Source organism: Crinia signifera, chromosome 9 (assembly GCF_055691185.1).
Source record: "Crinia signifera chromosome 9, ASM5569118v1, whole genome shotgun sequence".
In the NCBI taxonomy this organism is placed as follows: Eukaryota; Metazoa; Chordata; class Amphibia; order Anura; family Myobatrachidae; genus Crinia; species Crinia signifera.
The window spans coordinates 137,571,179-137,583,802 of record NC_139225.1 but is presented as its reverse complement, the minus strand read 5'-3'; positions in this window follow the sequence as shown (position 1 = coordinate 137,583,802).

Sequence of the window (12,624 nt, the reverse complement as noted above, 5' to 3'; positions counted from 1 at the left end):
AATCAATACAAGGTCGCAGACCACCATCTTTTTTTTTTACAAAAAAGAATCCTGCGCCCGCTGGGGACTTTGAGGGTCTGATGAAGCCTTTCTGTAAGTTCTCACGAATATATGTAGACATGGCTTGAGTCTCAGGGACCGACAGGGGGTATGTACGTCCCTTGGGAGGAGTCATTCCAGGAAGGAGGTCAATTGGACAATCCCACTGACGGTGGGGCGGCAGTGTGTCGGCTGATTGTTCACAGAACACGTCAGCAAAGTCTTTGTAAACTTCGGGGAGACCAGGTACAGAGGTGGCCACAGCAGAGCGCACAGGTATCACAGGATTGATGCAATGCTGATGACAATGATGACTCCATTGCTCTAATTGTAAAAGCGACCAGTTGATGGTGGGGTTGTGGAGCCTGAGCCAGGGAAGGCCCAATACAACATCATAAGATGCTTTAGGAATGACAAAAAATTTAATGTGCTCTTGATGTAATGTGCCCACTTTCAGCAGAACCGGCTTGGTACAGGCACGTACCTCGCTGCCCGGAATTTTACTGCCATCCACTGCTGTGACAATGAGATGAGGATGTAGAGGCATCACGGGAATTTGTAACTTGGTAACAAGATGTTGAGAAATGAAATTTCCTGCCGACCCGGAGTCGACCAAAGCGGAGCTTGATCTGAGTCCAGCAGGGGTCTCTAAGGACACTGGGAGGATAAAGTCAGTACAGGGAGGAGACTTTGAGACATGACCTAACCTAACTCCTCCGTTACAGGTTAGGCCCTGGAGTTTCCCGACCGCTCGGGACAATCATTGATGAAGTGACTGGGAGCAGCACAGTAAATGCAGAGTTTGTTGCGCTGTCGACGGGAACGCTCCTCAGGAGTCAGGCGTGATCTACCTATTTGCATTGGTTCTTCACTCGCAGGGGACTCTGAGTGAACTCGAGGAGTAAACTGGGGAATTAACTTCTTTTGTTTCTCTAGACCTCTTTCTCTGAGGCGGAGATCAATCTTTACACACAAGGAAATTAAGTCTTCCAAGGAATCAGGAAGATCGCGGGTGGCCAGTTCGTCTTTAATGCGGTCTGATACCCCTAGCCAGAATGCGGCTGTCAGGGCTTCGTTATTCCATTGTAACTCAGAGGCCAAAGTCTGGAACTGGATCACATATTGTCCCATGGATCGGGACCCTTGTTTGACCCGTAGTAAATCTGTAGATGCTGAAGTAGAGCGTCCAGGTACATCAAATATACGGCGGAAAGTCTGTAAGAATTTGCCATAGTCTGACAACAGGGGATCAGATCTCTCCCATAACGGTGATACCCAATTGAGGGCGGAGCCAGTTAGCAAAGAGACCATGTAGGCTATTTTAATTCTGGCGGTAGGGAAATTGTGTGGAAGAAGTTCAAACTGGATCTGACACTGGTTGATAAACCCCCGGCAGAGTTTTGGATCGCCGTCATATTTGCTGGGGACAGGTAGCAGGAGACGAGAAGGTAGAGCAGCGGGTGGAGACAGATTCCCCTGGGCAGTTGACACAGGAGTCGGCAATGACTGTTGCAATGTGTCCAATCGATTGGATACCTCTTGGAGGAATTTTATCACTCGCTGCTGTGTGGCTTCTTGAGTCTCTATTCGAGCGGTAACATTTTGGATGACCGCTGGTCCCACACTGGGGTCTTGAGCCGAGTCCATCGGTCTTGAACAAACTGTCAGCGCAGGCGGGTTTTGTGTTCCCGGCTGTGACCGTGGTGGACCAGTGGAGGGCGCTGGAGAGCCAAAGGCAGAGGGTTTGATGTAGGACATACACGGGGAGATCAGGGCACAGCGAACCAGAGAGTTGACGGAGACCAGGAACAGGGGCGCGGAGTCTAACCTGCCAGCGGTATTCACCAGGGAGCCCCGCAAGGAACTTTGGACTTAGCTGCGTCTGACAGGCAGGTCGCGGCCCCCTGCCCTGGTCCTCTGGACGCAGGCAAGGGAGATGATACTGGAGGTAGCAATGGAGAAGGGAAGGCAATCTGGAGACTGCGGAGGATTGCGCAGGATGTCGACAACTGAGGTAGACTGTGGTGCCGACAATGGTGCCAACGGCAGGTGGACGACTCAGGACTATGCTGGAACAATAGGACGTAGATGGTAATGTCTCTATAGAGTACAGCAGCTGAATGTCGACGCTGGTGTCGACGGAGCCAGTCGCTAGTTCAGGACAAGATGGAGAATGTCTCTGAAAGGCTTGGGAGCCAATGGTGGTAATGACGAGGCACCTGTACTCGACTGCAAAGGTGGAATAGCAGGAGTCTTCTGGAGATGGACAACCCAGGTAAGTATAGCGGATGCAGGTAACGCTGGAGAGAATCACAGGGGAGCCTGGAGATCTCGGAGTCTTGGAACTTCTCTGTCACAGGAGAATACTGAGAGCAGGTAAGCAATTGTTCAAGACAAGGAAGGAAGGCCGCAGGCCGGCTTTAACCCCCTTGCTTGTCTGTGATTGGCTGCCAGCTGTAGCACCAATCAATGCTGGGAAAGGAGCACACACCTTGATCCAGGTACAGGTGTGTGGGTCAGAGGTGAGGTGAATGGACAGCGGGGATTGGTCTGGGAAATCAGCTGACTTGAGAGTGTCATGGCGGCACCCATGCTGCCCGGGAACGGCGTGCGCTTGGCAGGGAACTATGGCAACCGACCGCGGGGACACAGGGGACATCGCGCCACACATCAGAAGTCCTGCGGATGACAGGCCTCTCACGCAGCACCGACCATCGAGATGGTAATGAGCGATGTTTCCGATGGTAAGATCTGCGGTTTGTGACACTGTCTTTATAATAGGCCATAAGGCATTGGTGGCATGACGTATAACTGGACTAGCAGTAGAAAAGGTGCTAGTCCATGGTAGAATAGTACCCACCTCCCTACTCTTAGCCTTAAGTAATTGAGCCCTCGGCAGACTAAGAACATGTTGTTTTTGGGTGTTCAGAGTTTGAAGATCATATCCGCGTACACTGAATTTATCAATTAACTGATCTAAACGAGACTCCAGCCCTTCCCGGTTACTCATAATCCGGGCAATACGCATCATCTGCGACATAGGGAGACCTCGTTTAAGAGCCGGGGGATGATGGCTTGCCGCCATAAGGAAAGTATTTCTGTCAATATCTTTGAAATACACATCTGTGCAGATCCTACCGGCATCAATACTAACTGATACATCCAAAAAGTGAGATACCTCCGCACTCCAGGAAGCAGTGTACCTAATGATAGATACAGTGGAATTAATATGTCCAATCAGTTCCAGTAACCTCTCAGCACCACCCGTCCACAGTATGAAAATGTCATCTATGTAACGGGTGTATGCCAAGAGGTACCGACTGATCTCAGGGCTCCCAAGGAACAATTTTTCCTCTTCTGCGAACATAAAAATGTTAGCAAACGAGGGGGCCACGGCCGATCCCATGGCACACCCCCGTAGCTGCAAGTAGTATGCTCCGTCGAAGAGGAAATAGTTACGCTTGAGAGTCAAACATAACAGTTGACAAAACAGGTCATGATCAAAAAGAGATCGATTTTTTGATGCATGGCGCCTCCTTGTCCGATTATTATAGGGCAAGGAGAATACCAAGGGGCTTTAGGGTCCGAAATACCCCTACAATTGGGAGACATAACCCCGAATTCGTCCACAAGTGGGTTGGTATCCTTAATCGATGTTCTCTGGACCTAATGGTCCTTGTAATAGAGGAAGCTGGCCGAGAATTACAAACTACTAAAACGAGGATTAGTGACTTCATTCAGGAGAACAACGTCTTGCTAAACGATACAGCAAATGCTGATTGGCTGGAGAAACTCGAGTCACAGTGCAAGACTTATAAAGATGATTTAATAAAGTTCAAACGTAATAAGCGGAGGACTGTTGATTCAGATTATGATGAAAATCGTGTTTATGGATGGCTATCCGGTGGAAACCCGAGACAAGACACTGAGAGTCGCAAGCGACGCCCATGGCAACCAAGAAGCTCCCGTCAGAGGGCCCATAAAGAGACTGTGGCCGTGATGAGCGATAGCGATTTTATAGTGTCTGAATCTGACGATGCTTCTAATGCTCAAGACATCCCTTTAGATCAGCCCAGCTCACAAGCTATGGCGGCAAGAAGAGGCCGGCCACCCGCAGGGCGAAACAAAGCGTCAGAAATCAGGCGAAATCCGCCGCGTCTCGTGCAAAACAAGAAAATGTAGTAATTAACTTGTCCCACCGAGTTTTGACTGACCCTGAGATTCATGTCCTGAATAAGGGCCTGTCTTACGTGCCTACCAATTCACACGACCCATTTACCTGGAAATTAGATCATCATAAATTCCTTCGAAAAATTAGACTGAAGGAACATTTCCAGTCTCAACCACCTCAAGACCTTAGTGGTCCACTGGATAAATTTCTTGTCAGCAGGTCTAAATCGACTTTTGATCCTCCCTCTCACAATCCTTCTATACATACGTTTGGACGTTTATTAGATGAGTCTATCAATAAATTCTCAGCAGCCCCAGCAAAGATTAAGAAAAATCTGACATTTGCTGAAGCGAATGCTTTGAAGAACCTGAGTAGCTACGAAGATATTACCATCAGGCCCGCCGACAAGGGCAGGGCCATCGTGGTCCAGGATATTCAAGATTACCGTCAAGAACTGTACTCTCAACTAGCCGAATCTGAGGTTTATAGCAAGTTGAGAAGAGATCCCACTAAGCAATACCAACTGGAACTCAAGAATCTGCTAACTGGAGCTGTTAAAGATGGGAGGATAACTCAGAAATTGTCTCAAGCACTTTATACTGAATGGCCTAAAGTCCCGCTTTTGTATTCACTCCCTAAGGTTCACAAGAACCAAGAGAAACCTCCCGGGAGACCTATAATCGCGGCTTGTGATTCTCTATACCAACCTGTGGCCCAATTATTGGACTTTTTGTTGCAACCTCTTTTACTTCTTAAAAAATCTTTTTTGAAGGATACCACCAGTTTTTTTAAATTACTTGATGAGGTGGGGACTGTCCCTGAGGGGACACTTATGGTATGTTTGGACGTTTGCAGCCTTTATACCTCCATCCCTCATGATGGGGGGTTAGAGGCTGTATCTGCTTTCATTCAACAACATCTTGACCCTTCTCTTTTTGATCATGACCTGTTTTGTCAACTGTTATGTTTGACTCTCAAGCGTAACTATTTCCTCTTCGACGGAGCATACTACTTGCAGCTATGGGGGTGTGCCATGGGATCGGCCGTGGCCCCCTCGTTTGCTAACATTTTTATGTTCGCAGAAGAGGAAAAATTGTTCCTTGGGAGCCCTGAGATCAGTCGGTACCTCTTGGCATACACCCGTTACATAGATGACATTTTCATACTGTGGACGGGTGGTGCTGAGAGGTTACTGGAACTGATTGGACATATTAATTCCACTGTATCTACCATTAGGTACACTGCTTCCTGGAGTGCGGAGGTATCTCACTTTTTGGATGTATCAGTTAGTATTGATGCCGGTAGGATCTGCACAGATGTGTATTTCAAAGATATTGACAGAAATACTTTCCTTATGGCGGCAAGCCATCATCCCCCGGCTCTTAAACGAGGTCTCCCTATGTCGCAGATGATGCGTATTGCCCGGATTATGAGTAACCGGGAAGGGCTGGAGTCTCGTTTAGATCAGTTAATTGATAAATTCAGTGTACGCGGATATGATCTTCAAACTCTGAACACCCAAAAACAACATATTCTTAGTCTGCCGAGGGTTCAATTACTTAAGGCTAAGAGTAGGGAGGTGGGTACTATTCTACCATGGACTAGCACCTTTTCTACTGCTAGTCCAGTTATACGTCATGCCACCAATGCCTTATGGCCTATTATAAAGACAGACCGCGATCTGCCTGGTTTACAACCCTTGAGACCATTGGCTGCTTTCAAACGTGGTCCTAATTTAAAGGACAGACTTATGCAACCTGACATCACTGGGAGAGGTGTCAGTAGACCCAGTAATGTCACCTTTAAACCCCCAGGGTGTTATAGTTGCCATGATTGTACTACCTGTAGTCATATGCTTACCTGCCGCACTTTCAAACATCCACACCAGGATAAACAATTTGACATTAGACATGTTTTACATTGTAGGTCTACCCACGTTATTTACATTATTGTATGCCCATGTGGCCTTTATTACGTGGGACAGACACTAGGTCATTTCGTGAGAGAATGGGCCTACACCGATCTGCCGTCAATTTGTCCTTGGGTGGCAGAGAGGTGGACCAACCTGTGGCCCGCCATTTTAAGAAGAAAGGTCACTCTTTGAGTTCTTTGAAATATTTTATGATTGACCACATACCTGATTCCATGAGAGGGGGCAATAGGGCCAAGAGGCTCCTAACCCTGGAGTCAAGATGGATTTTCCGTCTTGGCACCATTTGGCCTGGAGGCCTAAATGAAAAATTAAACTGGAACAGTTTGATGTAAAAATTGGGGTATATATTGTAATATTCTCTATGCATGAACTATCCTGCTTACATGTGTCTTATCTTTATATATTTTCATGTTTATGTGCTTTTGTATTTATTGTATTTGTCTAATATTTTTCCTCTATTCTTGTCTGCATTAGGTGACCCCTATGACGCTTGCGACGGTGAGATGCAGCGACAACGGTCTGTATATTGGACTTAAATGTCCTAGTGTGTAGACAGGTTTGCCGTCTGTAAAACGCCGCTGTGGGCTGTCTTTAGTGTGGTTATGCCTTGCTGGGACTGGGAGGATAGTTATACTATATTCTGACCGCTGGGCTTCTCCGAGGGACTAGTAACAGTCTCCTCCGCCCCTTGCGTGTCACCAGCTGTAGGCTTCCTGTTCTAGGTGGAACGCAATCCAGACGCTGCTATGCAACGCTGGCTGCGCCCTGGACAGGAAGTACGCGGCGGTGACTTCCGGGAGCGGAGTGATGGCGTCACTGGACCCGGAGAGCCGGCGTGGCCAGGTATGTATAAATGTTTTAGGTGGTGGGGTGCACACTTGCTGTAGGAATTGTCTGAGGACGGGGCTGATACCCCGAAAACGTTAACGATTCCTTAAATATACTTGCTGTTATTTAAACCGTCTCTGAGTGCCGTTTATTTCTCCCAAGCCTGGGAGGATTGGATACTATATATATATATATATATATATATATATATATATATATATATATATATATATATATATATATTGATTGCTACGTGTTTATTTAAAAAATGGCCAGTACACATTCGGAAAGGGAGTGGCCACGCCCACTTTATCATTGGCCACGCCCCTTTTCTGGATGTGTACCGAATTCTGCCCTTCAAGTGTTTGTTTACTCCGCACAGCAGGGCCGGCGCTACCCGCTCAGCAGAGGATGCAAAGCAGGGAGGCGCCACACTGGAGAGGCGCTTTGCCCACTTTGCATCCCCGCTGCTGTGCCTGTGCACTTGACTAATGCAGCTGCTGCTGTCATACTGTGGGCAGCGGCGCCGTCAGACTGAAGCTGCTGCAGTCTTTTAACTTAGCTCCTGTCCTACAGTCCTACATACATTGCAAACAATCCTCCGTATACACTGACAGCCTGAAACTCTGCTACTTGCACTCCCCCTTGACATGCTGGTGAGTCCTCCCCCTCCAAATGCTGCTACATGGAGCCTCTGCTTCTCTTCTGTGTACAAGGCAGAAACGGTAGTTTAACTCTTTGAAGCCCTGACATTCTTTTACTACTGTTTTCAAAAGCTCATGCTGTGGGTGTGCTTTCTAATATATATATATCTATATATTAGAAAGCACACCCACAGCATATATATATATATATATATATATATTCAAATCTATATATACTGTTACTGTATATATATCATACATTTATAGGATTATACAAAATAATTTGGCAACATCCCTCATTGGTTGTTTCATGTACTGGTGGAAAATAATTGAAAGGCAGATTTACTAAAGTCTAGAGAACAGATAGGAGAGAGATAAAGTAGCGGCTAATTTTACAGGCTGTGGGGGAAACATGACCGTTAGGAGTGCTCTCCACTTATACCTTCTCCAGGTGTTAGTACATCTGCCCAGTAATCATCCCACACTCTGGTTACCCCCGCACCATATGGATATGCTGCATGGTTGTCTTGAAAAAAGGGCTGAATATGCCCTGAAGCGTCGACCTGTTACCATAATCTGCATTAAAATAATTATTTATCAACGTTGAAGTGCCCCTTCTCTGTTCTGAATTGTGTTTACGTAATTTGGGAAGGCACCCACAAAGCTGCAACCATCTGAGTGTTGGCCTATTCTACGTCCCTCTCTCGCTATCTAAAATCTGTTTGACTGTATTCATCACCGCCACCACCACCTCCCCTTCTGTGGACATTATGGGTATATTCAGCGCTACTGTGTGCATTATATGTGTAAACGACTACTACTGTGGACACTCTGAGCTTAAGAGGGATACGTATGGATGATTAGCGCTCAGGATGCCGGTAGTCAGAATACAGACGCCGGCATCCCAGAGACGGGAATCCTAACAGGGGAAGGTAAGTATACTTAACCTTCCCCCCATAACCCTCCCTTCCAGCAGCCTGACTAGCTCTTTCCGCTAGGGCCTAACCCTAACCTCCACCATGCAGCCTAACCCTAACCCCTTTTTGGTGCCTAAACCTAACCCCCCACAGCCTAACCCTAAGTCTCCCCACTAGTGCCTAAACCTAGCCGCCCCATCACCAGCCACCTGTTCTTGCTCCCCACATGCTCACATATCGGGTTGCCAGCTGTTTGTATTCTGGCATTGTCATCCTGACCCTTTCAGAGATCCAGTGCTGGTGTTCTGTAGGCGCTCAGGATGCTAGCGGCAGTATATTGAATGCTGGGATCCTAACCCCCGAGATGTTATAGGCATCCCATATAAGAGGAGCTACTACTTTGTGCATTATGTGTATAAGTGTGGCTACTACCTTGTGCATTATTTGTATAAGCACTACTACTTCTGTGTGGATTATGTGTATAAGCAGCTCTACTACTGTCAGTGTCACTGAGCGTCCTCACACAGACACAGCCAGAGAGCGCTCCCCTTTCCACAATGCCCGCTGCCCTTCCAGCTTGCACGCAGCGCTGCTTTGTATTCCGGCCGGGCTCCCAGGCGGCGAATGTACAATGCTGTATACCAGTCAGCCGACGGGGAAGAACACTGCGAACCTGCGTCCCGGTGGCGCCTGCTCCCCCCCGCCACCGCTGGGGCTGCGGACCCCAAGTTACGCCACTGACTATTGTAGACATTATAGGTGAAATTTAATAGGACGAGAGATTCAGAAAGTGAGAGATTTGGTAAGAAATCTCCAGTTTTTTAAAAGTGGCAATCATTTACACTGCAACACCAGTTTGATTTTGACTTTAAAAAAACTGGAGATTTCTTACCAAATCTCTCACTTTCTGAACCTCTCATACTATTAAATTTACCCCCCTGTGTATAAGGGCCACTACAGTGTGTCATGACATGAATAAGGGGACACTACTATAAGTATCAGGGGTGCTTCGTATCGTGTAATGTGAATAACATAGTGCTACCGTGTGGCGTAATTTTAATACTTTTGGGTGGGAACACCTTTTCCTTGTGAGAACGCAGCCTTTTTCTGGTGTATGCCATGTCCCTTTCTTATGTATGGGAGAGAGGGCGCAAATTTATCGTTTGCAGGGAGGCGCCGAACACCCTAGCACCGGCCCTGCCGCACAGAGTACTCCTTTTGTCTGGATCATATGTTCATCCCTTCCGCTTGTGTATATTATATTGTTTTTTGTACCACTATTTTATATTTGTTGTTACTCTGGTTTTTGAGCTTATGTGGTGCTACCCTTCTCTGAATGATTGCACATATGTAATGAGAAAGAAAGAAAAGATCAGAGATTTATTGGGTGCACGCTGGGAGTTATCATGTGATCCATCCAATTGATTTGAGAAAATATTTTTTCTTAAAACTTAACCTTTATTACTATTTTTGTTAAAAAGAGGGGAGATGTATTCTACACCTCCTCTCCATGACAACATGTAATATAAAGAAGATAGGAAATTTGTGTTTTTAAAAAAAATGTGATTGTAAAATTGTGACCTCTATGTGCTCTATTTTGTATTTTTGTTGCTTTCCTGTTATGTACCCTTCGCAATTATTCAGTTATAATTTTATCCCCCTTATAGGATTAATTACGTTTTGATTTTTATTCCCTTGGGGTTCTCCCTCCTTGCTTAGTTGTCCCCTGGAAAGTGAGCAGGATTCTCTATTGATATGTGGCTCATTCAGTTTTAAACAATTTGTAACACTTCTCTGTGTTGTGTTCTTATTTTTATATACTTATGTAGCCATAAGCCTTTGATCCAATTTCCTGGGCTTGATGCCAATATTAGATAGTAACTATTTTCAGTTACTCCATCTTCTATGCACCTTATTGTGTTTCACAGGATTTAATGAACAGTGCCCTTCTCAGGATTTTTTGGCTGCAATCATATCCGCATATTTGGATATAATATCCCGCTGTATATGTGGGGGATTCAAGCTTAGTGGTAGTAGGGGGTGATTTGGTACTTGTATACTATCACGGCTCCCACGATGGGCATCGTACAGGGAAAAATCGCATCGCATGCGTTCCGATGCGATGCCATTTTTCACAGAAATCATGGACATGTGTTCAAATCATGTAAAATGCACCCCAAATGTCATTTTTCACACTGTATCACCCCCACTATCAACGCCAACCCGAAGCGTGGTGAGCGCAGTGAGCCCGCGAGGGGTGGCGGTACGCGTCCTACGACCTATCCACGTCGGCGTGGAGTTGAGAATAGAAAGTGTGGCGAGCGCAGCGAGCCACGGAGCCCGAAGCGTGGCGAGGGGTCGCGGATACCTGGGAAGCCCGCGAGGGGACACGGATACCTGTGAAGGTATCCGCGTCCCCTCGCGGGGCTCGTCACGCTTCGGGCTCGGTGGCTCGCTGCGCTCGCCACACTTTCTATACTCAACTCCATGCCGACGTGGATAGTGGCGGTATGAAAAGGTCATAGGACGCGTACCGCCGCCCCTCGCGGGCTTGCTGCGCTCGCCACGCTTCGGGTTGGCATTGATAGTGGGGGTGATACAGTGTGAACAATGCCATTTGTGGTGCATTTTACATGATTTTAACACGTCCATGATTTTTGTGAAAAATGGCATCGCATCGCATGCGATCGCATGCGATGCGATCACATGCGATGCGATCACTTGCGATTTTTTTCACAAATGCATTAAAAACCCGGTAAAATTGCATCGCATCGCATGCCATCGCATGTCATTACATATGGCATGCGATGGGAGCCGTGATAGTATACAAGTACCCGTGATTTTTATTTTTGTTTCTTAGGGGCCCATTTATCAAGCAATATTTGCAGCTAAATCCCCGAAAACACACGTTTTCGGGGTTTAGCCGCAAATATTAAGTATCACCTAAATGTATTAAAGGGGACCGCAGCAGGAATCTCTGATCCCTGCTGCGATCCTCCCTGCAGCGCCGCCGGCCGCATCCCCCATAGGTTTCTATGGGGGATGCGAAGCTGCTCGATGTATTAACATCGGGCAGCCCGGCTTCGCAGCCCATGGCTATCGCCATTCTAATGTTGTAGCCTATGGCTACGGGATCGCACTGCCCGAGCGCATTTTACAATGCGATCCTGGGTGGCAATATGATAAATGGGGGCCATATTCCTTATGTCTGGGCTGTGTAAACATATACTATATATTGCCTCTGGTCACTTTTAATATTGTGCCCGTATTTCGCTTCAATTTGTACTATGCGTTTTTATCAGGCATGTGACTGGCCCTTTAAGTGGCTTGTCTGTGTAGATGTTATATGTTATTTGTCTCTACAAAGCCAATGTATTCTATGCCAATCTGCCTTTCTTTTGTGGCAAGGGCGCCCTCTTTCCAAGGTACAGTTATATATGTATATTGTTCTTATTGTTAGTTACTGCCCGCTGCTACTAATGTCCTTATTCAGCCGTATCTCGGCTTTCTCGGACCTGAGCTTATCCCCCTCACGGTGCTGTGTATTCACCGAGCATCGGTATATTGTAATATTAGAGCGGAGTCTGTATCTACCACTGTCACTTGCAGGCTTTGTCGGACCTGGGTTAATTATCCTCCGCTATACAGCGTTTTCACGGGGCATGGGTATGACACTTATATGGGGAGCATAGGCGAATCTAGGGGGTGGTCCGGGGGTGCACATGACCACCCATTAGCCCATTTTGTAGCTGAGGGATGGGGCTTTCCAATGAGCCCAGCCCTGTGTCTCTTGCCCCCTGTGAACCGGAGATACGACCAGGCAAAGCTGGAACGTTTTCCCCATAGGATAACATGGGACCCGCTAATTCCAACCCCCCACACAGCATTACGGTTTGTTATATAGTATGTAATGGGCATCATGATGTGTGGCACAATGTGTAATGGGCATTATGGTGAGTGGCCTTATGTGTAATTGGCACTATGGCGTGTGGCTTTATGTGTAATGGGTATTACGGAGTTTGCTAAAATGTGTAATGGGCATTACTGTGTATGGTCTAAAGTGTAATACCACACCTCCAAGAGGCCCCTTTT